Below are 12,195 nucleotides of genomic sequence, written 5' to 3'. Positions count from 1 at the left end.
TAACCGACCATTGACAAGGTCTGTTCGATCTCATTCCACAAGAGCTGTGGCAGCGTCTGCAGCTTTGTTTGCAGGTGTGACACTTGAAAACATTTGCCGTGCTGCGGCATGGAAGAATGTCCACACGTTTACAAAACATTACTGCCTACAATCAGCAAATCAGAATGATGCGGCAGTGGGCCAAACAGTTTTTACGCCACATGTTTCCATAGGAATACATTCAGGTTCTAACGTTGGCTTATTTCTTAAAAAGTACATACATTTCAAGTTGTTGTTTATAATATACAGACATATGTTATCATATACTGAGTTTCTATGATACTAAGGTTCCTTTCCTGTAGGAAATTGCATGATTTCTATGTTGGTTCGGAAGATGACTTGTTAATAGGTCAATCTCTAGGCGATAGTTGGTTGTTAACGGTACATTCATGGGGGTGCACTACAATAAGTCTCCCACCATCCGCAACCGACTTTGCCGGGTTTACTACTTGCTATTCTGATTCAGGCATGTGAATCTATGAAAGATACCCCAATACTGGATAAGAAAACAAATTACTTACCTGTAACTACGGTTATCCAGTATTGGTATCTTTCATAGATTCACTTGCATCCACCCTCCTCCCCGGAGAGTCAGTTCTCTAAGATTGGGATACTTGTTCCCACTTGTGCTACGAAAATCTGAGGAGAGCTGGCTCTGCAGAGAGGGTTCTAGAGGGTGCTGTGAGCTGATTGGTTGGAGCAAAGACTTTGGTCTTTTTGACATAATGAGGTAGATAGGCTACTATAATTTAGGCCTCAGGCCTATTCCTAGGGCCTACTACTACTACAAAGTGCTTTTTGCACTGCTTTTTTATTTACCGTGGGACTCCCGCCTCGTCGACGGGGAATGATTCAGGCATGTGAATCTATGAAAGATACCAATACTGGATAACCGTAGTTACAGGTAAGTAACTTGTTTTCTTCTTCAGGACAGGTACACAGCTTCTCCATTAAGTAATTCAGCCTGCAGGTGATGTCCCTTCAATTCAGATAGACTATCAGGCTGTTACCATCCCTGGTGTCACAGCAGGCACCTGAGTACTTTGTAGAGCACTTTATTCCTTGGTAACAGAGGACTTTGAACTAGGGTATAAAAGAGGGATAGATGGTCCCACTTGTATACACAACTGGCACGCAGGAGATGCGGTTTACTCTGTCGCAATCTCACATTGCTTCTATGCTACGCACACCAACACCCTAAACACGCACTTGATGTTAGCGCAAAGTCTGGGCACAGGAATAGAAATGGAGCATAACATGGGTGTGTCAGTAGAAAGCCACTCCACTGACCATGATGCAAAGATATCATAAGGCTATTGATCCTTACAACAGAGTGCATTGCCACCACCGCTCTAGCTGTTAAACCCATGACAGTCCTCTGCCTTAAATGAGGGCACACTTGGTGTGGCCCTCCAGGTCACAGGACCCGTCCAAGACCTCTCCATAGTCCCTTGTTAGAAGTTGCACAGTACTGGAGTGGCAGAAAAATCTCATGTAATTGTTTTGTGGTAGATTTATCCCAGTAAAGTGCAGTTACAAGTTTGACGCCATGGACTGGGGAGTTGCCACGAGGAACAGATTCTTCTGCCTGTCAAACCACATGCCATTCACTATTTCATAGTGTTTTTCTACTTTTATTTACCACTTGTTTTAAGCAGGTGGTATGTATATGCATGTGGTTGGTTGGGGGGTGATGGGTGAAGCAGGGGAGGGAAGAGGAAAGCATTTTCTAACAGAGGCAAGAATTGTGTGTTTCTCCCAGTTTGTAAAAAAACAGCATAAGTCTTGGCTGCTTCTGCTCCACCCAGAGTCTGGTGCGTCAATTCAGTAAAAAATTTCTGTCTGGAAAAAAAGGGTGTCCTATTTTTTCTGCACCCGGTACATCCAGGTGCAGAAAAACCTAACAACTGATAATCAGGTGGAATAAAATGAACACATGAAAGTACGCCTTAATTTCATTGCCCTTGATTCATACTAAGGACCATAGTTGAGGGATAGGTCTAGGCATAGTCATCGCAATACACAATAGATTTGCGTGCGGCAGAGGACAGAACTGAAAAGTCAGGATATCAGATGCAAGTAGGTGGTAACTCAGGGCAGAGGCAAATGCCTGTTGTCCGTGGAGGAGAAATTCCCTGCCCAGAAATCTACATTAAAAATTAATTAATAGTATTCTTTTTTAAATATCTGTTTGGTGCCAGTCCATATGACTTTAATTTCTGCCTTTGGGATTCAATGTTACAAGTCCATAGGGTACATGTATCCATTGTGAGCTTAATAAATTCTACAAATCCTCACTCATCCAAGTACTCTCAGGCTACCATTCTATACTCTGCTCTGTCTGAAGAACAGCTCAACATTTTCAAAATTCTGCAATTCTGCATTGATATGGCTTGTAAATTATTTTTGGTAAAATCTACATGTATTAACTATTTAATTTTAATACTATAGGTGATGGAAATTACGCATGAAGAAAGCAAGATTTAGCACCGGGCAACTGAATGTTAGTGCCATAAGAAGGATTATTCGGAAAAACTGAAGGACATGCAGCATTCTAAGTTTAAACAATTTCCAAAACCTAGGTGTGGCGAGGAAGTGGGAGCTGAGGAAAGTCTATACCTGTAAGTGAAGTCTCTAATTTTGCATTTCATTAACCCAGAGCAAAGTCATATCTGTGCACACAGCATCAGAAATAATGCCAGAAAGACCAATCACAGCATCCTCATCTGAAATATTATCAGAAAGACAAATTGCCGCAGCATGACAGAATAACGTTCATCTAAAGCATCATCTAATTCCAGAGGGGAAGCACACACTACATAAAAGAAAATTACAACAAAAGGTTTCTTCTGCAGACCATCAAAGAAAAGACGCTAAAAGAAGACTCCAAAGCTGACAAGCAAACAATCAAAAGATTGAAAAATCACATTTGTTTAACAACCGTTTTTAACCAGTTACACAAGTTTGAGACTATCTGCCTCTGGATAGAACACCACGACCCACTCTGCTCACTCTGGCGAAAACCTTAAAAATCCACCACTTTATTGTTTTCATGACCATCTCAGAATGTTTCCTTTTTAATGTATTCTGTTTTGTAATTCTATGTAAATCGCCTCGACATTATCTGCTGTGCAGGAGTGATGTGTAAAAACGGATTAAATGAGCACCGTTGCGCTATAGCTAATGTAAATAAATCCTCGTCTTCAGAACTACACCTTACACCAAACATAAAAAGTGTAAAAGGAACTGATGTTCTGTGACTGGTGATCCACAATAGTACGGTGCATGTTCTAATGTTCTCGGTTACTGCCATTACATCAGTGCAAAAAGGTACTTCTCAGTTTAATAATTAAATATCAGACTAACACCTTATTACTGTATTGCTAAGAACCTATACAAATAGATTTGAGAAAAACTTCAGTCACAAAATAAGTTGCTGCCGGAGAGGCTATAACCAAAAGACTATTATCTGCTAGAAACATTTCGACAGGTGTTACAGGGCTGCTTCCAGACATATTTTGCTCAATTCAAGTGTAAAACACACATTTCTTTTAGAGATAAGTACTGAATATTATCTAAACAAGCTCGACTCTGAAATCGGGTTCACTCTTACCGTGGCATATAAGGAAGAGAAAATTAAATGTAACTCAATGAATACACCTTATAAAAACACGGGCTGTGAGAACAAATTCAGTGTTCAAACCCACCTCAATCAAAGCAAAATAACCTAAGTTGGGGAAAAAAGTTACCTGTGCCAAGAAAGATTCAGCCATAAATCTCATCTCACTGAATTTGAGAGAATGCACACTGGGAAAAACCTCTCTCAGTGCAAAGTATGCCAAAAAAGTTTCAAGCGTAAATCTTATCTCACTGAGCATATGAGACTCCACACTGGGGGAAAAAACTCTCCGTGCAAAGTATGCCAAAAAAGTTTCAGGCGTAAATCTTATCTCGCTGAGCATATGAGAATCCACACTGGGGAAAAACCTTTTCAGTGCTCTGAATGCCAGAAAAGGTTTAGTATCAAAGCGAGTCTATATCGACATGCATTAACCCACTCTGCGGAAAACACTTACCAGTGCTTTGAATGCCAAAAAAGTTTCAGCCGTAAATCTTATTTCACTGACCATATGAGAATCCACTCTGGGGAAAAACCTTATCAGTGCTCTGAATGCCAGAAAAGGTTTAGTAACAAACAAAGTCTTTCTCGACATGTATTAACCCACTCTGTGGAAAAGCCTTACCAGTGCTCGGAATGCCAGAAATATTTTAGTGTCAAAAGAGGACTTACTATACATACAAGGACCCACACTGGGGAAAAACCTTATCAGTGCACGGATTGCCAGAAATGTTTCATTGACAAAAACAGTCTCACTCGGCATAGAAGAACCCACACTGGGGATAAACCTTATCAGTGCACGGATTGCCAGAAATGTTTCATTGACAAAAGCTGTCTCACTCATCATAGAAGAACCCACACTGGAGAAAAACCTTTTCAGTGCTCTGAATGCCAGAAATGTTTTATTTACAAAAGCAGACTCACTGAACATACAAGAATCCACTCTGGGGAAACCCCTTATCAGTGCTCTGAATGCCCAAAGCATTTCAAACATAAATCACTTCTAACTGCACATGTGAGAATCCACACTGGGGAAAAACCTTATCAGTGTTCTGATTGCCAGGAAAGGTTTTGTAACAAAGTAAGTCTTTCTCGACATGCAATAACCCATTCTGTGGAACACCCTTATCAGTGCTCTGAATGCCAGAAATGTTTCAGTGTAAAAAGACATCTCACACAGCACATAAGAACCCACACTGGGGAAAAACCTTATCAGTGCTCTGAATGCCAGAAATGTTTCAGTGAAAAAAGACATCTCACGCTGCATATAAAAACCCACACTGGGGAAAACCCTTATCGGTGCTCTGAATGCCAGAAATGTTTCAGTGACAAAAGAAGACTTTCTTGACATACATTAGCCCACACTGGGGAAAAACCTTATTCATGCTCTGAATGTCAGAAATGTTTCATAAACAAACTCAGTCTCACTCAGCATATAAGAACCCACACTGGGGAAAAACCTTATCAGTGCTCTGAATGCCCAAAAGATTTCAAACTTAAATCACTTCTAAATGCACATGTGAGATTCCACACTGGGGAAAAACCTTATCAGTGCTCTGAATGCCAGAAATGTTTCAGTGAAAAAAGACATCTCACGCTGCATATAAGAACCCACACTGGGGAAAAACCTTATCAGTGTTCTGAATGCCAGAAATGTTTCTGTGACAAAAGAAGACTCACTAAACATACAAGGACCCACACTGGGGAAAAACCTTATAAGTGCTTTGAATGCGACAAATGTTTCAGTGAAAAATGCTATCTCACTCAGCATATAAGAACCCACACTGGAGAAAAACCTTATCAGTGCTCTGAATGCCACAAATGTTTCAGTGAAAAAATCAGTCTCAATCACCATATAAGAACCCACACTGGGGAAAAACCTTTTAGGTGCTCTGAATGCCAGATATGTTTCAGTCAAAAAAGACGTCTCATTCAGCATATAAGAACCCACACTGGGGAAAAACCTTATAGGTGCTCGGAATGCCAGAAATGTTTCAGTGAAAAAAGACGTCTCATTCAGCATATAAGAACCCACACTGGGGAAAAACCTTATCAGTGCTCCGAATGCCAAAAATGTTTCAGCCAAAAATATTATCTCACTGCACATGTGAGAATCCACACTGGGGAAAAACATTATCAGTGTTCTAAATGTCAGAAAAGATTCAGAGGTAGAGATGGTTACATGCACCATAAGAAAACTCACCATCAAAAATAATTTAGTGCTCCAAATGCCAGAAAAGCATCAATTTTAAATGCAATCTCACACTACATGAGCAGACGCACACAGGGAAAAACATTACCAACGCTGTGAATGCCAGAAATTCCTATTTGATAGGCACAGCCTCGCTAACCAGAAGCGACTCCATACTGATGAAAAACCTTATGAGTGCTCTGAATGCCAGAAAAGCTGCAGAGAAAAACGCTATCTTACCATGAGAAACTCCACACTGGAGAGAATCCTTATACCATAAAAGCTTGTATCCGAAAGACAGTGTTATGCTTCATGAGAGATCCCACTCTGGGGAAAAACCTTATGAGTGCTCGAAATGCAAGCAAAGTTTTGTTTACAAATTACTTCTCACTTGTCATGAGCGAACTCACACGGGAGAAAAAAAGCCTTATGTGTGTTCTGAATGTCAGATAAGGTTTAATCACGAATACAATGTCACTTAACATGAGAGAATTCACACTGGACTAAAGCCTTCTACAGGAGGGGAAAGCCAGAAACGTTATACTCAGAAAGGAAATCTCACTAAACATGAGAAATGCATCGAAACCAGGCGAAAAGTAAGGCATATCTTGAGTTGCAGAAAAGCTTCTAACAACCTGACTACATGAGATAGCACATATTGTGGTTTAATCAAGAAACTCTTGCAGGATAACTTAGGCTGCCCGCATGTAACCTCCAAAGAAATTTCAGGCCTCGAAAATGTTTTAATTGCAACAAAATCCACAATTTGAGTATCTGAAAGTTTAAAAAATCTCAAGGTATTTATTTTACACAGAGAAGTGTTAGTACTTGCAAAAATCAACTAAGTACCAAAAAATTCACAATATTAATGTCTTAAATTTTCTCCACCCAAAAGGTTTCTACTCACCCTTGTTTCTTAACATATGACTGAAATCTAGATTTTCATGATAAGATTAAGCCTAGGTGGTGGTCCTCAATGAAGAACTTCGCGAAGTGTCAAAAAACTGCGCCGCACTATGCGGAGTTCTACGAGCAGCGGAGTGTGTTAGGGTCATGCCGTTCGTGGTGATTTTGATCTCCGATTGTTTGTCCCGCCCTGTAAAATTTATCGTGAATGGCACCATGTGTAGCGCAAGAGGGTGCAGCTGCTTCTACTTGAGCGGCAGCTTTGTCAATGCGAAGGAAAGTTTCTCAACGCGAGTGGTTGTGACCTGGCACGACCACTCGCATTGAGAAATCCGGCAACGAATCTCGCCAGGAAGTTGATTTTGATCACCAACTAGACCTTGGCGAGCGCGAGCAAGGAAAAATCTCATCAGGAGGTGGATTTTCCTCGCTCCAATACATGACGTTGAAAAACGCGAGCGTGGAAAAAAACCTCGCTACGCTCCACGACGCAGAGTTTTTAGGAACTCCGGGAGCTCCGTGGAATACGGAAACTCTGCAAGCGGAGTTCACCACCCAGAATTAGATAATATACAACAGCAGGAAAACATAACAAACCAGTTAGTTGCCTTCGGTAACGCTCTTTCTGGTGGATACTCCTTTGCTTACAGATTCCTCACCTTGTGAATATTTCCCACACGCCAGACTGGATCCTCAAACTTTAAAGCAGTCCTTCTGCACGCAGGAGGAGACATCAGGCAGCTCAGTGTCGACGTCATTCTGCTCCAGAAGTGACAAGCGTAGACGCATAAAAGCACTTCCCAGAGCACTGTCAACAACTACAGAGGTCTATGACTTCATTATCTCACAGGTCTGTATCACATATGCAGGCCCTGGGCAGATATTAATACACCTTTTTTATCATGATTAGAATTCAGATGAGGCCTTTTCATTTCCCAAAATTCTAATTGTATTCTCAGCAGCAAGTGTATATATAAATTGTTGAGTGATGACTGCGCAGTGCTCAAGATGAAAGTGATATGATGATAAAACAGTCCGATCCACATTTTGTACACAAAAGCAGGGCTGTAAATTACCATTGTACAATACAAGTTAAGCAAAGGCGATTCTCAGAAGACATAATCCCTGTATAGTCAATATTTCGACCGTTCCAGTTAATTACCATGGTCTCATCAGGATGGTAGATCGCCGTCTCTCCCATATGCTTCTCAACTATATTCAATACAACAGAGTAAGGATTCTTCTGTATCTTGGGGCAGCGTACCTGGGAGGAAGTCAAATTCAACTAAGCAGTTCCAACGCCCGTTCGTCGGACCAAACAACTGCAGCCAATGAATCCTCGGCTCGCTGTCAAACACGTTTGTGTGACATTTCCTGATGAGACCATCGTCATTGACTGTCTTGTCTGTGAGAAGCTGCACCAGCCCTCCTGTGATGGTGGGCCAGAAGACCTTCATCGCCAAGTGAAATTCTCCCAACTCCAACAGCTTGATGTGGAGTTGGGGCTCTGTCGGTGACGAGGGTTTCCTAATCTCTGTCTCCCATATGACCTTCCCAACCCAGAAGTGATACATCCGTCACCACTGTTAAGTCTGGGTGGAAAAGGGAGAGGGGTCTGCCACTGGCATAATCTAATTCACTGGAGAAAATGTTGGATACTGCCTACAATAGGGTGAGTCAGTGTCTGGAAGGACACCAAGAGGTTTTGCAGCTGCACCAGTTGTAGCAGCAGGTCACTCAGTGGCATGATGTCTTGGACGTTGCCTTTGTGTGCCATGGCCATGAAAGAACTGGGAGACCTGTTGGGTTTCTAGCAGGGTCTGTCGCTGGCAGAGTTGAAAAACCCTACTGCAGCCAAAAGGGGATGAGATTTGTGATGAAATTGCGTGGCGGAGGCAGACAGACCCAAGGAATCTGTCTGGGGCCTAGTCCACTTTCTTGCTTAAAAGGCGAGCGCCATCAAATAGCTTGTCCATTAACGATGCTTGGGTATCTTTAGAGAAGCATATAGACCTAATCCAGGCAATGCACCGAAGTTCCACACTCATGTCAATCGCCTGACCAAAGCAATTGGCTGTGTCCAAGTCACAACATAGTACAAACTTTGCTGCAACACATCTATCCAGACAGTGTAGCCATGTATTGTTTTGAGGGTAGGTGGCAGTGTGGGGGAGTAGCTTTAGGACAAGCAGAACGGGCCAGTGTTTTGTGGGAACAGATGACGGTGCTTTGGGTATAGGTGCTATGGTTTTCAAGGTTATTGTGGTGGAGTTGGTGGCAGTGCTATGGGGTAGGGTGGAATGGAAAAGGACTTGGTTATTCTAACTCCTTTTTATTCTTATGTAGAGTCTTGGAGGGTAGATTCTGCTCGTTCTAGAGCTCTTGAGCTGTCTGGTAACTACAATTTTTGCAGCGTGAATCTTTCTGGATTCACTATGCTGTGCATTATTCCGCGGTCTAGTGGTTGGGTCCGGAATCGTAGTCTTTTCTTTCTTTTTTTTTTGTAGCCTAGGTGGGCGTTGACGTCCCACCTTCTGGTGTTACTTCCTGTGACGTCGGCCTGCTTCCTGCGGAAGCTCCCACCTTTGGGCGCCATCTTCAGATTCTATTTTCCGCCGTTGGGTCTGGATCGTCTCTGAAGAGCTCCGGAATTTTTGGAGGAAAGAAGACGCAGAAAAGGCGAATTTTCAACAGAAAATTTTGGAGAAGACAACGAGGGACTAGACCACCAAGCCGGGACGACGAAGAAGAAGGAGAACTTCGACGTCCAACGGAGAATGCGCACACAGGGGGCCCCCTGAGCACGGAATGGACAAGACACCCTTTAAATTCTGCCATAACTGCCACCACAAATACGCACAGAAGGAGCAGCACCCGGTTTATAACCTTGCCTACCTGTCGACCATGAGAGCAAGAACTGCAACGCCTGCTCCGCCTTCTCACCGAAGACTCTCCGGGTTAGAGAGAGACAGAGAAGGGCCAACTACAACATGCAAGGCAAGGGCCAACCACCAGCGCTTCGGGACCTGGGACTCTCCAGCAATGAGGAGGATAACGTCACCGGTGAAGCCAATGACTACACGGTCGGAGAGTCCGATAAGAACACTTCTAAAGAGGTAGGAGAGTCATTGACCCCCAAACCCCTGACAGACCCTTGAAGGTCTGAGTCAGACTCTCAAGAAACAGAGTCTTAAGTCCTCAAAGGGATCACTGGCGCCGAAAATCTCGACGGCTGCAGTTGCATCCAAGGACAAACAGCCCAGCGGATCCTTCGAAAAGGACTCCCAGGCGGCGAAGACCGGCGAAATGCCAAGGTCGTCGAAGCAAGTCCCCGAAAAGGACCGCTCGACGTCGAGAGAGAATGACCCGAAGACCGGGTCGACGCCGACGCTAATGGCGGCGAGGAAAAGATCGGCCGCCGAGCTCCAGGGGAGGAAGAGAAGGCTCGAGGCCGAAATGGATAGCACCTGCAAAGGAAAAAAGAGTTTGACAAAAAAATGAAGAGGTTCACGGTTCTGTCGAAGCCGTAGACGCCGATCGTCGAAATAGAAGAAAAAGAGGAGTTTGACGCCGAAGGGCCGCCGAAAACTCCCAAGCCCCAGGAACACCTAGAGGAGGAGGCCCTATACTACGAGGAGGAGCTGGACGATGACCAGCGGACAACCCTCGGCTCGGCATCCTCGGGGACACAGGACCTGGAATGGCAGGACCTCGACACCGAAAGGCCACAAGAGGCCGTGGACATGTGCCCTTCGAGGCCTTCGCCGCCAGATGACATTGGAGCCTATAATATGGTCATCAGGAACGCGGCAACAGGTTTTGAAGTCAGATTAGAGGAGGAAAAGCCAAAGGCAGACTTCCTCTTGGAGACCCTGCTCCCCACTCAGACCAGAAGCTAGTTCCTCCCCATGCTTCAGAGTGACGTGGACCAAGGGAGGGAGGCTTTCAAAGACCCAGTAACATGCAGGTCCTTCATGCCAAGGACGGAGAAGAAGTACAAGCACTCCTCCAAAGAACCCCGTACATCCAAGGATCCGTCACAGTAGACTGCAATATTGCGGCAACTACTAGAAAAAGGGCAACTGTGCCAACAACATCAGGCCCACCACCAGACAAAGAAAGCAGGACGATCAACCTAACCGGGAGGAAGATAGAAAGAAATGCCGGAAACTGGGGAAGATATGGCTCCACGAACGCACACCGGACAACCATGCAGCTCACAAGCACGCCACCCGCAGACATCACCACCTCTACAGATTAGCCAAGAGATCCTCCTTCAAAGACCGCTTGGATAACAACACATACGACAGCAAGGAGCTCTTCAGCATCGTAAAGGAACTCTCCAACCCCAGTGCCAACGACATCCCGCCCTCACAAGAACTGTGCGACTCACTAGCCATCTTCTTCCACAGCAAGATCGCTGACATCCACGACAGCTTCAACACCACGACCACCCCGACTACGCCAGACTCCACCTCCCCTGTAAACACTTCCAGCTCCAACCGCCTGATCTCCTGGTCCAACGTCAATGACGACGAGACACGCAAGGTCATGAACTCCATCCACTCAGGACCTCCGCAGACCCGTGCCCACACCACGTATTCAACAAAGCAGACGCAGCCATCGCACCCCAACTACGGAAGGACATCAACATCTCATTTGAAACAGCGACATTCACCGAAAGCTGGAAGCATGCCGAAATCAACGCCCTCCTCAAGAAGCCCAAGGCGGACCTCAAGGACCTCAAGAACTTCCGGCCCTTCTCCCTGCTCCTGTTCCCGGCAAAGGTAATCGAGAAAATCGTCAACATGCAATTGGCCCGCCACCTGGAAGACAACAACATCTTGGACCCGTCCCAGTACGGATTCAGACGAAACCACAGCACCGAGACAGCCCTCATCGCCGCCACAGACGACATCCGGTGCCAACTAGACAACGGCGAAACATCAGCCCTCATCCTCCTGGACCTGTCAGCCGCCTTCGACACAGTCTGCCATCGCACTCTAAAGACACGCCTCCTAGAAGCCGGAATCCAAGAGAAGGCCCTTGACTGGACCACGTCCTTCCTCTCCGGCAGAACCCAGAGCATCCGCCTCCCACCCTTCCGATCCGAAGCCACCGACATCATCTGCGGCGTCCCCCGGGGCTCATCTCTCAGCCCAACGCTGTTCAAAGTCTACATGGCCCCCCTCACAAATGGCCCACCAACACAACCTCAACATCATCTCCTATGCCGACGACACCTAGCTCATCCTCTCTCTCACCAAGGACCTACACACCGCCAAAACCAACCTCCATGAGGGAATGAAGGCCATCGCCGACTGGATGAAGAGCAGCCGTCTGAAGCTGAACTCGGACAAGACGGAGGTCCTCATTCTCGGACCCACCCCCTCAGCCTGGGATGACTCCTGGTGGGCGACCACACTGGGAACAGCACCAA

At 45.1% G+C, this 12,195-nt stretch overlaps 1 pseudogene; it reads left to right on the top strand.

Annotated features, from left to right (window-relative positions):
- The first annotated feature begins 4,169 nt into the window (after nt 1-4,169).
- On the top strand, nt 4,170-5,873 carry LOC144758234 (uncharacterized; annotated as a pseudogene).
- Nucleotides 5,874-12,195: the final 6,322 nt, after the last annotated feature.

This window comes from Lissotriton helveticus, chromosome 1_1 (genome assembly GCF_964261635.1).
Source record: "Lissotriton helveticus chromosome 1_1, aLisHel1.1, whole genome shotgun sequence".
In the NCBI taxonomy this organism is placed as follows: Eukaryota; Metazoa; Chordata; class Amphibia; order Caudata; family Salamandridae; genus Lissotriton; species Lissotriton helveticus.
The sequence above is the reverse complement of the archived record's forward strand: the minus strand, read 5'-3'. Positions and strand labels throughout refer to the sequence as shown.